The sequence below is a fragment of the Quercus robur genome, chromosome 12, assembly GCF_932294415.1.
Source record: "Quercus robur chromosome 12, dhQueRobu3.1, whole genome shotgun sequence".
Classification (NCBI taxonomy): domain Eukaryota; kingdom Viridiplantae; phylum Streptophyta; class Magnoliopsida; order Fagales; family Fagaceae; genus Quercus; species Quercus robur.
The window spans coordinates 29502947-29517465 of NC_065545.1; positions in this window are offsets into that span (position 1 = coordinate 29502947).

The window sequence follows — 14519 nt, forward strand, 5'->3', positions numbered from 1 at the left end:
GGGCCCGTTGGGCTTGAAATGAGCAATTATTCATCAATAAGGAAATCCTAAGACTTACCCACCTGAGCAGGAACACTGGTTCCATGCCCTCTTCTTCTTCTTTAACATTTGTTGATTTTTCTATTCATGGAAGATTCTTTATAGTGGGACATAAATCAGTTATAAACCCAAAAGCCTAATCCACTTTCAACAAACCCCAAAAATGAAAAGAAGTGGTTGGAGATAACAGTTATGTAGTGTCTGTTTGGTTGGGGGATTTCAGAGATGATAGAAACAGGAGGAAAATAGAGAGATTGAAATTTTCATCCATTTGGTACAAAATGAAAAATGGAATCAAGGATGACTGCCATTTTTCACCCGTACCCATATAATTAGACAAGATGAAGGAAAAATAAAGAGAGGAAACACAATTACAATTTTGCACCATGTTTGATCTTAATATTCATTTGTTGATATAAGATACTATGGTGTCAAGAACTTTGTAGTTTAATAGGAACTTTCTAGTATTTTTAATGAAGATGTCTCATTCCCCAATTATCAAATTCAATATATATATATATATATATATATATATTTTGTTGTAATAAATTTTTAAAATTCTTTAGCATAATTTCTTATATAATAGGACTATAATGGTAATTAAAACAAAATATTATTTATTTTTTTCACTTTTTTCTCCCAACCAAATTAGTAAAGTTGTATACAATTTTATTTATTTATTATTTTATCTTCCCATATTCTATTCTTTTTACTAAACATCGGAGAAAGAAAAAATAACGATCTTTTATTTCCTGTATTTTCCAATATCTCAACCAAATATAATATTTAAGTTTGTTAGACTTCAAACAAGGGCCTCATCGGCCTACTCCTAATAACATTGTTTATAATTTTATTTTAATTAGTAGTATACCTGTGCATAAAATTTATAAAACTGGACTCAAACTCGTCAACTCACTCAAACACGAAAGAAAATTAAGTGAATATGGGTAAATAAATTTGTAGCCCCATGTAACAACGGTCAACCCAAAACTTAATCCGTTGACACAAGTTGGGTATGGGTCTGACCAATTGATCCAACAAGTCAAAACACAAATTTGCCCTAAAATTTAGTTGGCATGATTTTCTCTGTGTAAGAATATTTTGGACCATCTTGAAGTTATTTTTCTTGAATGATTGTAGGTTTTATTAAATTTTGTTACACAACTTCTACTAACTGTGACATATTTTTTTTGTGTATGGCTTTAAGTGTCATTGGGTGTAGTAACGATTTTCATGTATCGTGAAATATATATATATATATGCATATATTGTATAAATCATATAAAACTATTTCATTGGGTCATCTAATTCATAAACATGTGAATTTATTTTGAACTTGTGTCAAAATTTTGAAATTCTATGGACCAAATAGAAAAATAAAATAATTTTAATTACTCCTTAGTGGGCATGACCTTTGGTTGGCCACATTTAATGGGATTAACTCTCACATAAATATAAGTTACATTTAAGTGGATTACAAAAGGGTGTAGTAGCCTCATTTGTGAAACTCATGAAAAATAGTACATCTCTCTCTCTCCATAGTCATAGTACATCTCTCTCTCCACTATTCTCTCTAGTTTTTGAGTTTTGTGACTTTTTTTCCTATAGTTCTTAGATTGTAGATATTGTGTGACTTGCTGTACTAGCAAGCACTACTATGAGCAATACCATAGCCTCACAAGCTCAAACATTGTTTGGAAGAAATTATGGAAAATCAAGGCCCCTGAAAGAGTAAAGATGCTTTTATGGAGAATCGGAGCAAACACCCTTCCTACCAATGAAAACCTTCAGAGGAAAATACCCAATCATAATCCTTTGTGTGCCCTGTGCCACCAAGAAGCCGAATCTAGAGTCTATCTATTCCTTAAATGTCCAACAGCTAGAGTCTTGTGGTATTCCTGGTACTAGGGTTTTAAACCAGATGACCATCCTACTCCACTAGTGTAGATATCATCAAATTGCTTGTAAGGTTGAATTTATTCAACCATCTAATTGGCTTTATTCCGTGCCAAATTTGCTTGTAATTCAGCATTTAGTAACCCTGTATTTAGGTGGGATTGTTGTAAGGGTAGTGAGTGAGATAGTGTGAAGATTGCTCAAGAGTGTGCAAGAAAACAGAGTGTCGCGGCTGGTACTCGCGACTGGACTCGCGGCTTCAACCCGCCAGAAGATGCACACGTGCCAAGCATGCTGGAAGATGAACAGTCATGCTAGCTGGAGCACTACAGGACAAAACAGGACAACTGGCCATACGGTTAACTCGCGACTGGAACTCGCGACTCAGTCAAGCCGCGAGGTCAAGCCGCGAGCCACCCCTGTTTTGGAAAAACCTGACGTTTCGCATTCCACTCCTCTTCAGTATAAATACCCTTTTAACCCACGATTAAAAGAGAGCTTCCAGAGAGAATTTTGAGAGAGAAACCCTAAAGAAAAACCAGATTGTTTCACCTACAATCTCTACCTTAGAGTCTCATCAAATTCCCTCACTCTCTTCCTCTCCATTGTCAAATCCTTGAGAGGCCATTATACCAAACCTGGTTCTCACCATTATCATCCCTGTGAGACAGTCGTTTGGAGTTCTGGGAAGCAGTTAGGAAGGAGCCAATCTTCATTGGTTGATGCTACGGTGAAGTAGCGGAATCCGGAAAGCTAGAAAAGAAAAAGGTTCGGCGCAACCTCGTTGGAGCAAGAAGCTTGGAGGGCTTAGGTGCACTGGGTAGATTAGGCTTGGAGGGTCTATTGCTGTCCTTGTATCCCAACTGTATTTTCTAGTGGATTGATTACCGCTTGGAGGGCGGCGGAGAGGTTTTTCGCCGAGGTCTTCGGTTTCCTCTTCGATAACATATCTGGTGTTATCGCTGTGTTTGCATCTTCCTTCCTCTCTATCTCTGCCTTTACATTATCTGCTGTGGTTTATTTTGTTGTGGCTTAGATAGTTGTTTAATCAATTCCATGTTATAGCATATGTTAAGTTTCCGCACACTAGTTGTTTAACATATTGCGTGTGTTGATTAAATTGGTTTTTGGGGGTCTAAACGTTCAAAAGTGTTTTTGTACACGTTTTTGAACTTTCAATTGGTATCAGAGCGGGTACACATCTGTTTGGTTTCATTACCATTGTGTGATCCTTGACTCCCGTTCTTTTTGAGATGGATAGGTCTCAATCCCTTAATGCACCTCCATATTTTGATGGAAGTAATTATGCATTTTGGAAGGTTCGTATGAGAGCCTTTTTATGCTCTATTGATGAATCCGTGTGGGATGCTGTTGAGATGGGTTGGACCAAACCTGAAGCAGCCAAATCCACATGGGATAAGGCAGCACTTACTGCTTCTAATGCTAACAGTAAAGCACTAAATGCTATTTTCTGTGGTGTGTCTCCAGATGAATTTCACAGGATTTCTCACATTATTATTGCCAAAGATGCATGGGAGATTCTGGAAACAACTTATGAAGGCACGAAGAAGGTGAAAGATACCAAGTTACAAATGCTGACCACTCGGTTTGAGGAGCTCAAGATGAGTGAGGATGAGTCTTTCGACTCTTTCTATGGGAAGTTGAATGAAGTGGTTGTCAGTAAGTTTAACTTGGGGGAGAAGATGGAGGACTCTAAGATTGTAAGGAAGATCCTTTGATCATTGCCGGAAAGCTTCCGTGCTAAAGTGACAGCCATTGAAGAGAGCAAGGATCTTGACGACATCAAGGTGCAGGAGCTGGTTGGTTCTCTACAGACCTATGAAATGTCGCTGCCAAATCAACGGAAGGGTAAATCCATTGCTCTAAAGACCGTTAATGAGAAGGTGGAAGATCAAGGCTCGTCAGGAGAAGATATGGTTGACAAGGATGTAGCCTATCTTGTTAAAAATTTCAAGAAGTTTTTGAAATTCAAAAACAATGGAAAATTTGATGATAAGAGAAATTTCCAAAATTCTGGAAGGGAGAAGAGGGATTTCAAGAGGAAAGATGGAAAAGAATCCCAATCCACACAAGGTGTTACTTGTTTTGAATGCAACGGGCATGGACACTTCAAGAGGGAATGTCCTAATTATTTGAAATCAAAAGGCAAGGTGTATGCCACGACCTTGAGTGATTCAGACTCATCCGACTCAGAATCTGAAGAGAGCTGTGATGGAGAAGGGAACTATTCAGCTTTCATGACTATTGCTCATGTTGAGTCTTCGGATGAATTGAATTTGCTTGTTCAAGACCTTGGAGAACATAGTGAGGATGACTCACTAGGAATTGTTGAAGAATCGGAAGCTGAAGAAGAAGAAAGCACAGCTACTCTTCAAGAAAATTACAACTCACTTTTGGAGAAATCTGGTGAATACACAAGGGTGGCCAAGGCTGCTGTGAGAAAGATGAAGAAGGCTAAGGAGGACTACAAAAGTCTCCTAATCAGGAATAGGGAGGCCAAATGCGAGATTGAAACTTTGAATGGTGAGCTCTCCGAAGCTTACACTAAAGTTAGATTTCTTGAAAGTGAGGTTGTTCAAGCAAATGTAAAAATAGAGAGGGTCACCACCAAGAAGCTTGACGATGTTATATCTTCTCAAAAGAGCTTCTCAGACAAATCCGGACTGGGATATAGCGGAGGAAGTAGTTCAACTGGAAATGTCACCAAAGAAGTGAAGTTTGTCAAAGCCAAAGATCCAGTTGTAGCTGACCCTATTGATGTGAAGCTCGAGGTGGAGGAGAAGAAGAATGTGGTGGACCGACGGATGCTGAATCATCATAATCAGTATGTGGGCAGGTCTGAGTCTCGTGCCAAGTCACGTCCTCGACCACAAAGAGGTCCTAGAGGAATGTATGTGTGCCATTATTGCGGACTTCAAGGGCACACTCGACCGAATTGCCAAAAGCTGAGAGCAAAGAACAGTGCTACTCCTCAAAGGTCAGGAGGACCAAGAACTGATAGGAGAACTTGGGCAGGGGATCAACCTAGAGAGCAAAATGGAGATCCCGGAATGATGGACGTGATGAAGATGATTGGTGCATTCACCAACTGCTTGGAAAGCTTCTCACGAAGGTTTGAAAGCCCTAACTCCCATACCCAATCCTTTAAGGAAATCACCCCAAACGCAAGTGACGTGTGGGTGAAAAGGGGTACTCATGCATAAGCACTACAACATGTCCATGCATTAATACTTCCTATGCTTTGTGACTATGTTTGTTCGGTATGCTTTTTGTTTTTGTTTTTGTTTGTTTGTTTGTGAATTTTTCTTAAGTGTGTTTTATCAATCTTTTTGTTTCTTGAGTCAAAAATCCAAAAATTACATAAAAAATTTGAAAATCAAAAAGGCTTGATTGACTTTGTTGAGTTTTGTCTTAAAACTCGTTTTGCCTTGTACCTTTGTGCTAATGGCTTTGTGCATTGTCGAGCATTGCTTGTTTTCATGCACTCATATCACTATGGGAAAAATCTTGAAATCTATGTGATTATTGTAAATAGATCTTCAAACTTGTCATGAATGATTAGTGAATGGTTATGTTGATCTTGAAACATGCATAGTCTTGTGTCTATATCTCTTCCCATTTTTATTTTTTTGTTTTGCTAAAAAGAGCTCACTAAATGTAAATCTCCAAATGAAAAGAGATATTGAGCTGCAAAAGCCTGTCGCACATTCTAGTATTTGACTAGGAAAAAGGGTAAGCGACCTTATATCAAAAGTGAAATTTCTTTCAAAAAGGCCAAAGGCCTGTTCTTCAAAGAAAAATGTTGTCTATACCTCTCACAATGAGAGATGATTGCCTCAAAAGATCAAATGTTATGGCTGAAAGTGGAGTCAAATGAAAGGCTCCAAGTTATGTTATCAAGTTGTGTGGGAAGTCATATATTCATATTACTATAATTGAGATTGGTCACATGATCTAGTGCTAATTGTGTATGCCTTGGTTGAATTGATCATTGAAGCTTCACATTAGACAAAGGACTATTTCATTGTTGATATCCACACACAACACACAAGTTTTTGTTCAATAAATGCCATATTCATTTGTGTGATTGTACTTGATAAAATGTGTTTTCACATGCTCAATCTTTGTTAATTCAAGCACAAAAAGATTTTTGAGTGTTTTAGGTGTTTTTGGAAAGTGTTTTGCTGGAAAAATCTGAAAATTTCAAAAATACAGTTTTGCCCTGTTTTGGCGGCTCTGTCGCGGGTATGTCAAGTCGCGAGCCTCAGTCGCATCTTCGCTGGTCAGTTTTGGCGACTTGTTCGCGAGTGGAAGGTCCAGTCGCGAGATTCACTCAGAGATTTTCGCGGCTCAGCTCGCGACTCACTCGCGGGTAGACCTCCCAGTCGCGAAAAACACTTAGAAAAATTTTTCAAAATTTTCCTCTTGTGTGCTTTGGCGGCTTGAGCTGGCGACTGTGTGGCGACTTGAACCAGTCGCGAAAATCGCGTGTTTTGCAGAAACAGGAGCAGTTTTTAAACCTCTTTCAGTTTTCCCTCGAACTTTTGTAACTGTTCATCTTCTCTTAAAACTGCTGTTTTCTCCCAAAACTCTTCGTGAATCCATTTTTCAAACCCTTTTGGTGCTTCGTTTCTTCTCCAAATCATCTAGAAAAGGTATGGGTTTTGCTTTCTCAATCTCAGTTTCTTTTTCTGTTACTGTTTGGTCTGGTATTGTGTTCGTTATTCTTATCTCTTTGTGTAATGGGTATGGAGTATCATGTTTTGATATTGTTCTCACCAGTTTTCATGCTGAGCAGTCAATGTGTTTTTCATTGTTCTGAATTTTTGCTGATTATTGAATCTGAGAATCTTTTCTGAAATGGGTTTGGTGTTTATGTGACTTACTCATTACACTTGCCTGAATATTGATGTGTGGATGTTTGGTTTTCTTCATGATTGAAATATTTTCCCCATGCTCATGTCTCTGATGGAGTGTTGTATGTGATCTGTTCAAAATGATTCAAATGCTGTTTCCTATTGCATATCATGGTCATGTTAACCTGTCTCAATGACAGTTGTGATGGATTTCTTCTTCTTGGTACACTTTTACCAAATTTTGTTGCCCGGATTAGTTTGTGTTTCTGTGAACTGTTGGAAGGTTTGTTTGGGTCTGTATTTTTTTTCAGTCTGGGTTTCTACATTGAAATTTTGGTTTTACTGAATCTTGTTGACAATCTTTTGTGGGGTATTGTTGCTTGGTTCTTTTCTGTTGGTCTGTTCTCTTGCAGATATCTCGTCGATCTTCCAGGGGTAAAGACATTGTTGCTGACGAATCAGCATCCCCAGTTGCTAAAAGGACTCGTCTATCATCTCAAGCATCTCAAGATCCCAATGAGGATAGATTCAGAGTTCCCCTGAACTCACACGCCTACTCAAATGTGTTTGACAAGTCAACAACTATAGTGGAGCGGGTAGTAGAGTTCAACACCTTAGGGACTACATTCATCCCTCGAATCTTTGAGAAACGAGACTGGGCAAACTTGTTCGGAAACTTTGATGATCCAATGGATGAGCTGGTCAAAGAATGCTTCTCCAATGCATCTGATCTTGGACCTGTCCTCGTTTTCTGGGTCAGAGGAACAGAGTTTAGTGTTACCCCAGACTCCATCGCAGATCTTCTCAGCATCACCAGACCTCAGAATGTGAATTTGACTCCCTATGATGAACGAAATCCAGAGGTTGGGGAAATTCTACAAATCCTAGGACACGATCATGAGGTGTCTAGTGCAGGAACTTCCATCAGCACCGCAAAGTTTGCACCTGAGTTGACCACACTGAAGTTGATCATGTTCACCAATCTCTACCCACTGTCCAACACTACATTCATCAATCTTGGGAGAGCTATATTTCTGTGTGATCTCATTACCGGAGCCCCCATTGATATATGTGCTCATATCTACTACAACTTGAGGAAGACCGCTTGTCGATCTACAGCTCGAGGAATCATTCCATTTTGCAGTCTCGTCATGAAACTCATCCTTAGTGCTGGCATTACTCCTCCTGCAGATGGTAAAATGTTGACTCGTCAACGTCCCATTTCTTTGTTCACTCTTCAAGCGAGCAGAAGTCACTCCTCCAAATCACCAAGACATGCTCACATCTCTCCGGGTCCTTCATTTGCCCCTGACTCAGAGACACCTGCACATACCACATCTGCATCTCGTGATGTTCCTGAAGCTTCACCGGCTGGTATTCCGCAAGCACAAACTGCTTCTCCTACTGACAGAGTCGGCAATGTTCTTGAGCATATTCAGAAACGAGTTGATGAGCTTGTGGCTCTTCTCTACTCCACAAACAACCATGTCCAAATGCGCCTCGAGACTATGGAGAATCAGCTAGATGAGATTCAACGAAAGTTGGACGAGAGTCTTTAGCTATTCGTGACAAAAAGGGGGAGAGCATTCAGTAAGGGGGAGAAAAGTTCAAAGGGAAGTGTGCATAGTGATAGGGGGAGTACACACACACACATACTTTTGTTTTGTTTTTCGTATGGTTCTTTTGGTTTTGATACACTGTGTTTTGGTGTATAACTGTTTCTAAATCTTTTCATATACTCTTGGATAAACTTTTATATATGTTTGATGATGTTATTCAGGTATTTGTTGATTTGTACCCATATGCTTTTGTAAGCTTTGAGGGTTTATGTTTTATGCATAGTTTGTAGGCCTTGTGGTATGTACCATGCTTAAGTGCAGCCTTTATGCTATGTTGAAATCAGTACTTTAAATCTAAATGTTATGCATTGTGATTGTTGTACTGTCACTCTTGTGCCCTTGTAGGATTGTTCCTAGATGCATATGCCTTGTGTGCTATGCATTGGTTGAATGTTGTACATACAAGTGTCTTGCCTTGTGCTTGTTAACTTGTATGTCCTTGTGTTCATTCCAAGTGTGAATGAACACTGTGATCACTACCTTGTGGTGTTCACTTGGTTGATCAAGCCATGGTTTGTTTATTAACTCCATCTTTGCTTGATCACATATTGCCTGTTTCATATGCATTAATAATTTTCTGCTTACAATGATCATGATGTATTGTTGTGTTTCAGGAGTTTATGTTCATATGATTCAAGTGCTTCACAGCTTCTAGAATTAGGTGTGAGTGAGTTTTGATTAACTGTTCCCAACTCACATGTTAAGTCTAGAGTCTGTTTTAGGGTTTTGTCACGGAATAGCCAAAGGGGGAGATTGTAAGGTTGAATTTATTCAACCATCTAATTGGCTTTATTCCGTGCCAAATTTGCTTGTAATTCAGCATTTAGTAACCCTGTATTTAGGTGGGATTGTTGTAAGGGTAGTGAGTGAGATAGTGTGAAGATTGCTCAAGAGTGTGCAAGAAAACAGAGTGTCGCGGCTGGTACTCACGACTGGACTCGCGGCTTCAACCCGCCAGAAGATGCACACGTGCCAAGCATGCTGGAAGATGAACAGTCATGCTAGCTGGAGCACTACAGGACAAAACAGGACAACTGGCCATACGGTTAACTCGCGACTGGAACTCGCGACTCAGTCAAGCCGCGAGGTCAAGCCGCGAGCCACCCCTGTTTTGGAAAAACCTGACGTTTCGCATTCCACTCCTCTTCAGTATAAATACCCTTTTAACCCACGATTGAAAGAGAGCTTCCAGAGAGAATTTTGAGAGAGAAACCCTAAAGAAAAACCAGATTGTTTCACCCACAATCTCTACCTTAGAGTCTCATCAAATTCCCTCACTCTCTTCCTCTCCATTGTCAAATCCTTGAGAGGCCATTATACCAAACCTGGTTCTCACCATTATCATCCCTGTGAGACAGTCGTTTGGAGTTCTGGGAAGCAGTTAGGAAGGAGCCAATCTTCATTGGTTGATGCTACGGTGAAGTAGCGGAATCCGGAAAGCTAGAAAAGAAAAAGGTTCGGCGCAACCTCGTTGGAGCAAGAAGCTTGGAGGGCTTAGGTGCACTGGGTAGATTAGGCTTGGAGGGTCTATTGCTGTCCTTGTATCCCAACTGTATTTTCTAGTGGATTGATTACCGCTTGGAGGGCGGCGGAGAGGTTTTTCGCCGAGGTCTTCGGTTTTCTCTTCGATAACATATCTGGTGTTATCGCTGTGTTTGCATCTTCCTTCCTCTCTATCTCTGCCTTTACATTATCTGCTGTGGTTTATTTTGTTGTGGCTTAGATAGTTGTTTAATCAATTCCATGTTATAGCATATGTTAAGTTTCCGCACACTAGTTGTTTAACATATTGCGTGTGTTGATTAAATTGGTTTTTGGGAGTCTAAACGTTCAAAAGTGTTTTTGTACACGTTTTTGAACTTTCATTGCTCATTGACCCGCCAAAAGCTCCATGCCCATCAGAAAACCAGTGGCTCATTACTCTTAATATGGCTGTAATCCTTGATAAAATTTGGCGGGTAAGAAATCGCATAGTGCACCACGGGTGGGATAGTGGATATTCATGCCTCCATCAAACATATACATCAAAGCATTGCAAAGTTCTCTGAATAAGCACCATCAGGGACTCACCCCTCATGCAACAATGTTGTTCACTCTTGCAAGTGGCACGCACCTTCTCTTGGATGCATAAAGCTTAACATTGATGCTGCCACAACCAAGAATAGCAATGCAATTGTTGTTGCTAGGGACTACAGAGGTGAAGTCTAGAAGATTTGGGCAAGAACTATTCCTACATGCTCCCCTTTAGATCAGAAGCAATGACCATACTTTGGGCCGTCCAGCTTGCTAAGGATGAAAATTGGCCCCACATTGTCATTGTGGGAGAAGCGAAAATTTTTTTTTGATCCTTTATCCTCCTCACCAATCACCCCAGATTGGTCTATCAGCAACACCATTAGTAGCATTCTTAGTCTTAAAAGAGTCTTTCTTTATTTGTTCTTTTAGTTGGGTCAAGAGAGAATGTAACGCAAGAGCACATGCTGCTGCTAAACTCTCACTTTCTAATTTCCAGTCATTTTGTTTTAATAATCTCAGCATTCCAAATGTCTTAAAGACAGTTTGTGAGGTTGACTGTTATTCCCCAATTGTAGTTTGATTTCATTTTATAAAATTGAAGATTAAAAAAAAAATGCACTACTATGAGTTACAACTGTTTAAGTTATGGCGACATAAATTACAACGTGGAAAAGCTGAATATATAATCCTATAGAGGTATGCATCCTATTTTCTTACACAAAGATGGGTGGAACTCCCGTTTCTTCAATTGCTTTCACAAGTCCACATTGAAGTTCTTGTTCACAATTTGTAGAGATTTTTTAAGTGATGCAAAACTTTATGTGGTGGTGGAATTAGATCCCAATGACCCTTTAAAGGTTCGACTTCAGTGCTTCACAATCACAATTACAATGAATTTTTGGCTTTTAGCATATTTATTTATTATAAAAGATTTAAAATAAATGAAATCTAAACTGTCGATTGGCCTTAAAGTAAGGGGAAGCACAGTGGGAAGTAGTAATCAGGAAGCTTACCCTACAAAGCTAGATTGTACCCTCTGGAAAATACATGTGGTCCTAATACACTAATAAAGGCAGTCTTCTTTAACCAATTAGATGCTTCTCCTCTCCTCTACATAGACTACATTGGTCAATTTATCTTACTGCAGAGTGAATTTTATATGTTTCGAATTCAGTCTCTTTTTGAAGTGTAAATCACATAGTTTAGCAAAAAAAAAAAAGAGTGTAAATCACATAATTATTAAGTCCTTCTAACTTTCTTCCTCACCCTTTATCAAAGTGGGCTTCTTTTTGAAATTTTAGGGGAAACATCCCAGTCTTCTGTTCCTAACTTTTACTAAGAAGGGAGAAGGTGGTGGTTCCTCTTCTTTTGCTTAATATACTACTTAATTTATTAATAAAAAAACAATTTGGCCCTTGATTTGTGTTGTGAGATGCGAACATGATTCAAGGATGTGACAGCAACACCATAATATTTAATCACTACTATTAAACTAGAGAAAGGGATTGAAGACAACATCCTTCCGTTCCGTATGTACTCAATTACGCTACCACCTAAAATGGAAACCCACATGGATGGATCTCATTCTCATATTTCTAATTCTGAAAAAAAATATGCATTATAAACTTATATATAGAAAGAGTTGCTAAGAGCAGGGGCGGCTTGATACATTTAGGGGTCTTAGGCGAAAATTGACTTGAGACTTTTCATATATTTAAATATGATTTTTTTATATAAAAAAATTAATATTACTTAAATTCTATAATTTTGTTTTAGATGCAAAATTATTAATTAACCATGTAAAATCTTTTTTTCTTTAGAAAATTTATAGACACAAAAAAATTGACTAAACTTTGCACAGTTGTTGATGTGGCAGATTGGTAATGGTAAGTAAAAATGTGATATTAGTGATAGATCTAGGTGAAAACTAGTAAAAGTTTGCTAGATCAACTGTTGTGAAATTCTTTGTATATTGCTTTTCTTTTCTTTTATTTTTTTGTGAAAAGTGTTAGATTCACAATATTTCACAACAAATCCTAAATATTAAGTTGTTACTGGTTCTAATTTAAACCCACTATTGAAATTACTTTTTTCCCCACCAATAACAGCCAGTAACAACTTTCTATTTAGAATTTGTTATGAAAAATATTGTGAACGTAGCATTTTTTTTTTCTTGTTTTTTATTTGATAAAAGAATGTTATTTTATTTATTGGCTAATATTTTTTGTGCTTAATAAATAAGATTATAATATAAAAAATTGTTGTGTTGGCCAAAATTTGGGGGCCTTTTTCTACTTGGGGCCTTAGACGACCGCCTCACTTACTTTCATACTAGAGCCGGCCCTGGCTAAGAGCAATTACATCAGTTGGTGCAAATTTTTTTCCATTTTGCACCTCTAAAAGCTACTTTTTCTATTTTACACACTCATTTTTACAAAACACTCACATCAGTTTATCTATTCTACACATTTATATAATAAAATATTCATTCTTTTACAATTTTTTATTATTTTCTTCGCATCCCTCTCACTCACTGCCTATCTCTCTCTCACAAACCCAACAAAACCCAAAATCACCAACCCCTGGCCACCATCAACGACCAAACCACACCCACCGTCAAAGAGATTAGCCACCATCATCAACCCACCAGCCACCATCATCAAGCAACCAGGCACCATTATTAACAAACCAACCACCATCATCAAGCAACCAGCCACCATCATCAACAAACCAACGGCCATCACCAAGCAACCAACCTCCACAGCTCCACCATCATCAACCCATCCAGCCAAACATCATCAACTCACCTGACCATATCGACCCACATACCCGAAACCCCATTCAACCCAAAAGAAACCCAAATACCCGAAATCCCATTCAACCTAAATGAAAGCCAAATCAACCCCATTCAACCCGAAACCCACTGATCAAACAACCAGAAATAAAGGAAAGCAATCAAATCGGTGGAGAGATCAGAGATCGGTGGAGAGATCAGCGATCGGTGGTGGTGACAATCAATGGTAGTGGTGGGGAGAGATTGGTGGTGATCGGCAATCGTGGAAGCTAGAGGAATGAGATGAAAGAAAGAGAGAACTGAGAGTGTGTTTCGCCATTCTGATCTTATTGAGAAAACGAAAGAGTGAGGTGAGAGTCAGAGGGGATAGAGAGAAGAAGAGAGGGTGAGAAAGAAAAAAAATACTAAAATATGATATGCAAATGCTACAGTAGCCGTGCATATATGCACGGTTATTGTAGCAATTGTGCATAAATGCACAATTTTGCCCCAACTGATGTGGGTGTTTTTTGAGCCAAAATGTGTAAAAAGACTACCTTTTTCTATTTTGCACAAGTTTACACAACCTGATGTAATTGCTCTAAGTTTAGAAGATTTTCTAGATCTTTTTTGCGAAACTATAATATTGGTCCCTCAAGTTTACCTTGTGTGTACAATTGGTCTCTCAAGTTTGAAGCATACGCAATTGGTCCCTTAAGTTTTCAAAATGAGCAATATAAGTCTTTTTACTAACTGTCATTAACAGTGTTATTTATGTGGCTAACGGAATAATGACTTAGCATTTTATTTTAATGATGTGGCGTATTTTTATTAAAAAATTACAAACTAAGACTACACGCAAGCTCTTCACGCACTCCTCCACTCACCAATTGTAATCACCACTGAAAAAGGTGACGCTTTTCAAATCCAAGGTCAGAGCTTTATTGAGAGCTTCAATGAGAGCTTGAAGCTCAGCAACTTCTCCACTCACCACCACACCGTTCACCATAGCTTCCACATTCTTCCTTGCCTCTAAGATCAGATTATCCCGAGAATCGCAAATGGTAACCCCAGCACCAGCCACATTTACCATTATACCCCTAACCCTCTCTTCGCTCACCAAGCCCTTGAAATACAGCCTGAAACACTCTGAGTCAACTAAAGCCTTCGAAGACGAAGACGAAGACGAAGACGATGGCAAAGACTTGGCCGTACGGTAGAGGCGGTGGTAATTGTCGCCGTATTTTTCCCATTGTTGGTCCGGGATGTTGTGGATATCAACAATGAGTTTTTGATCGT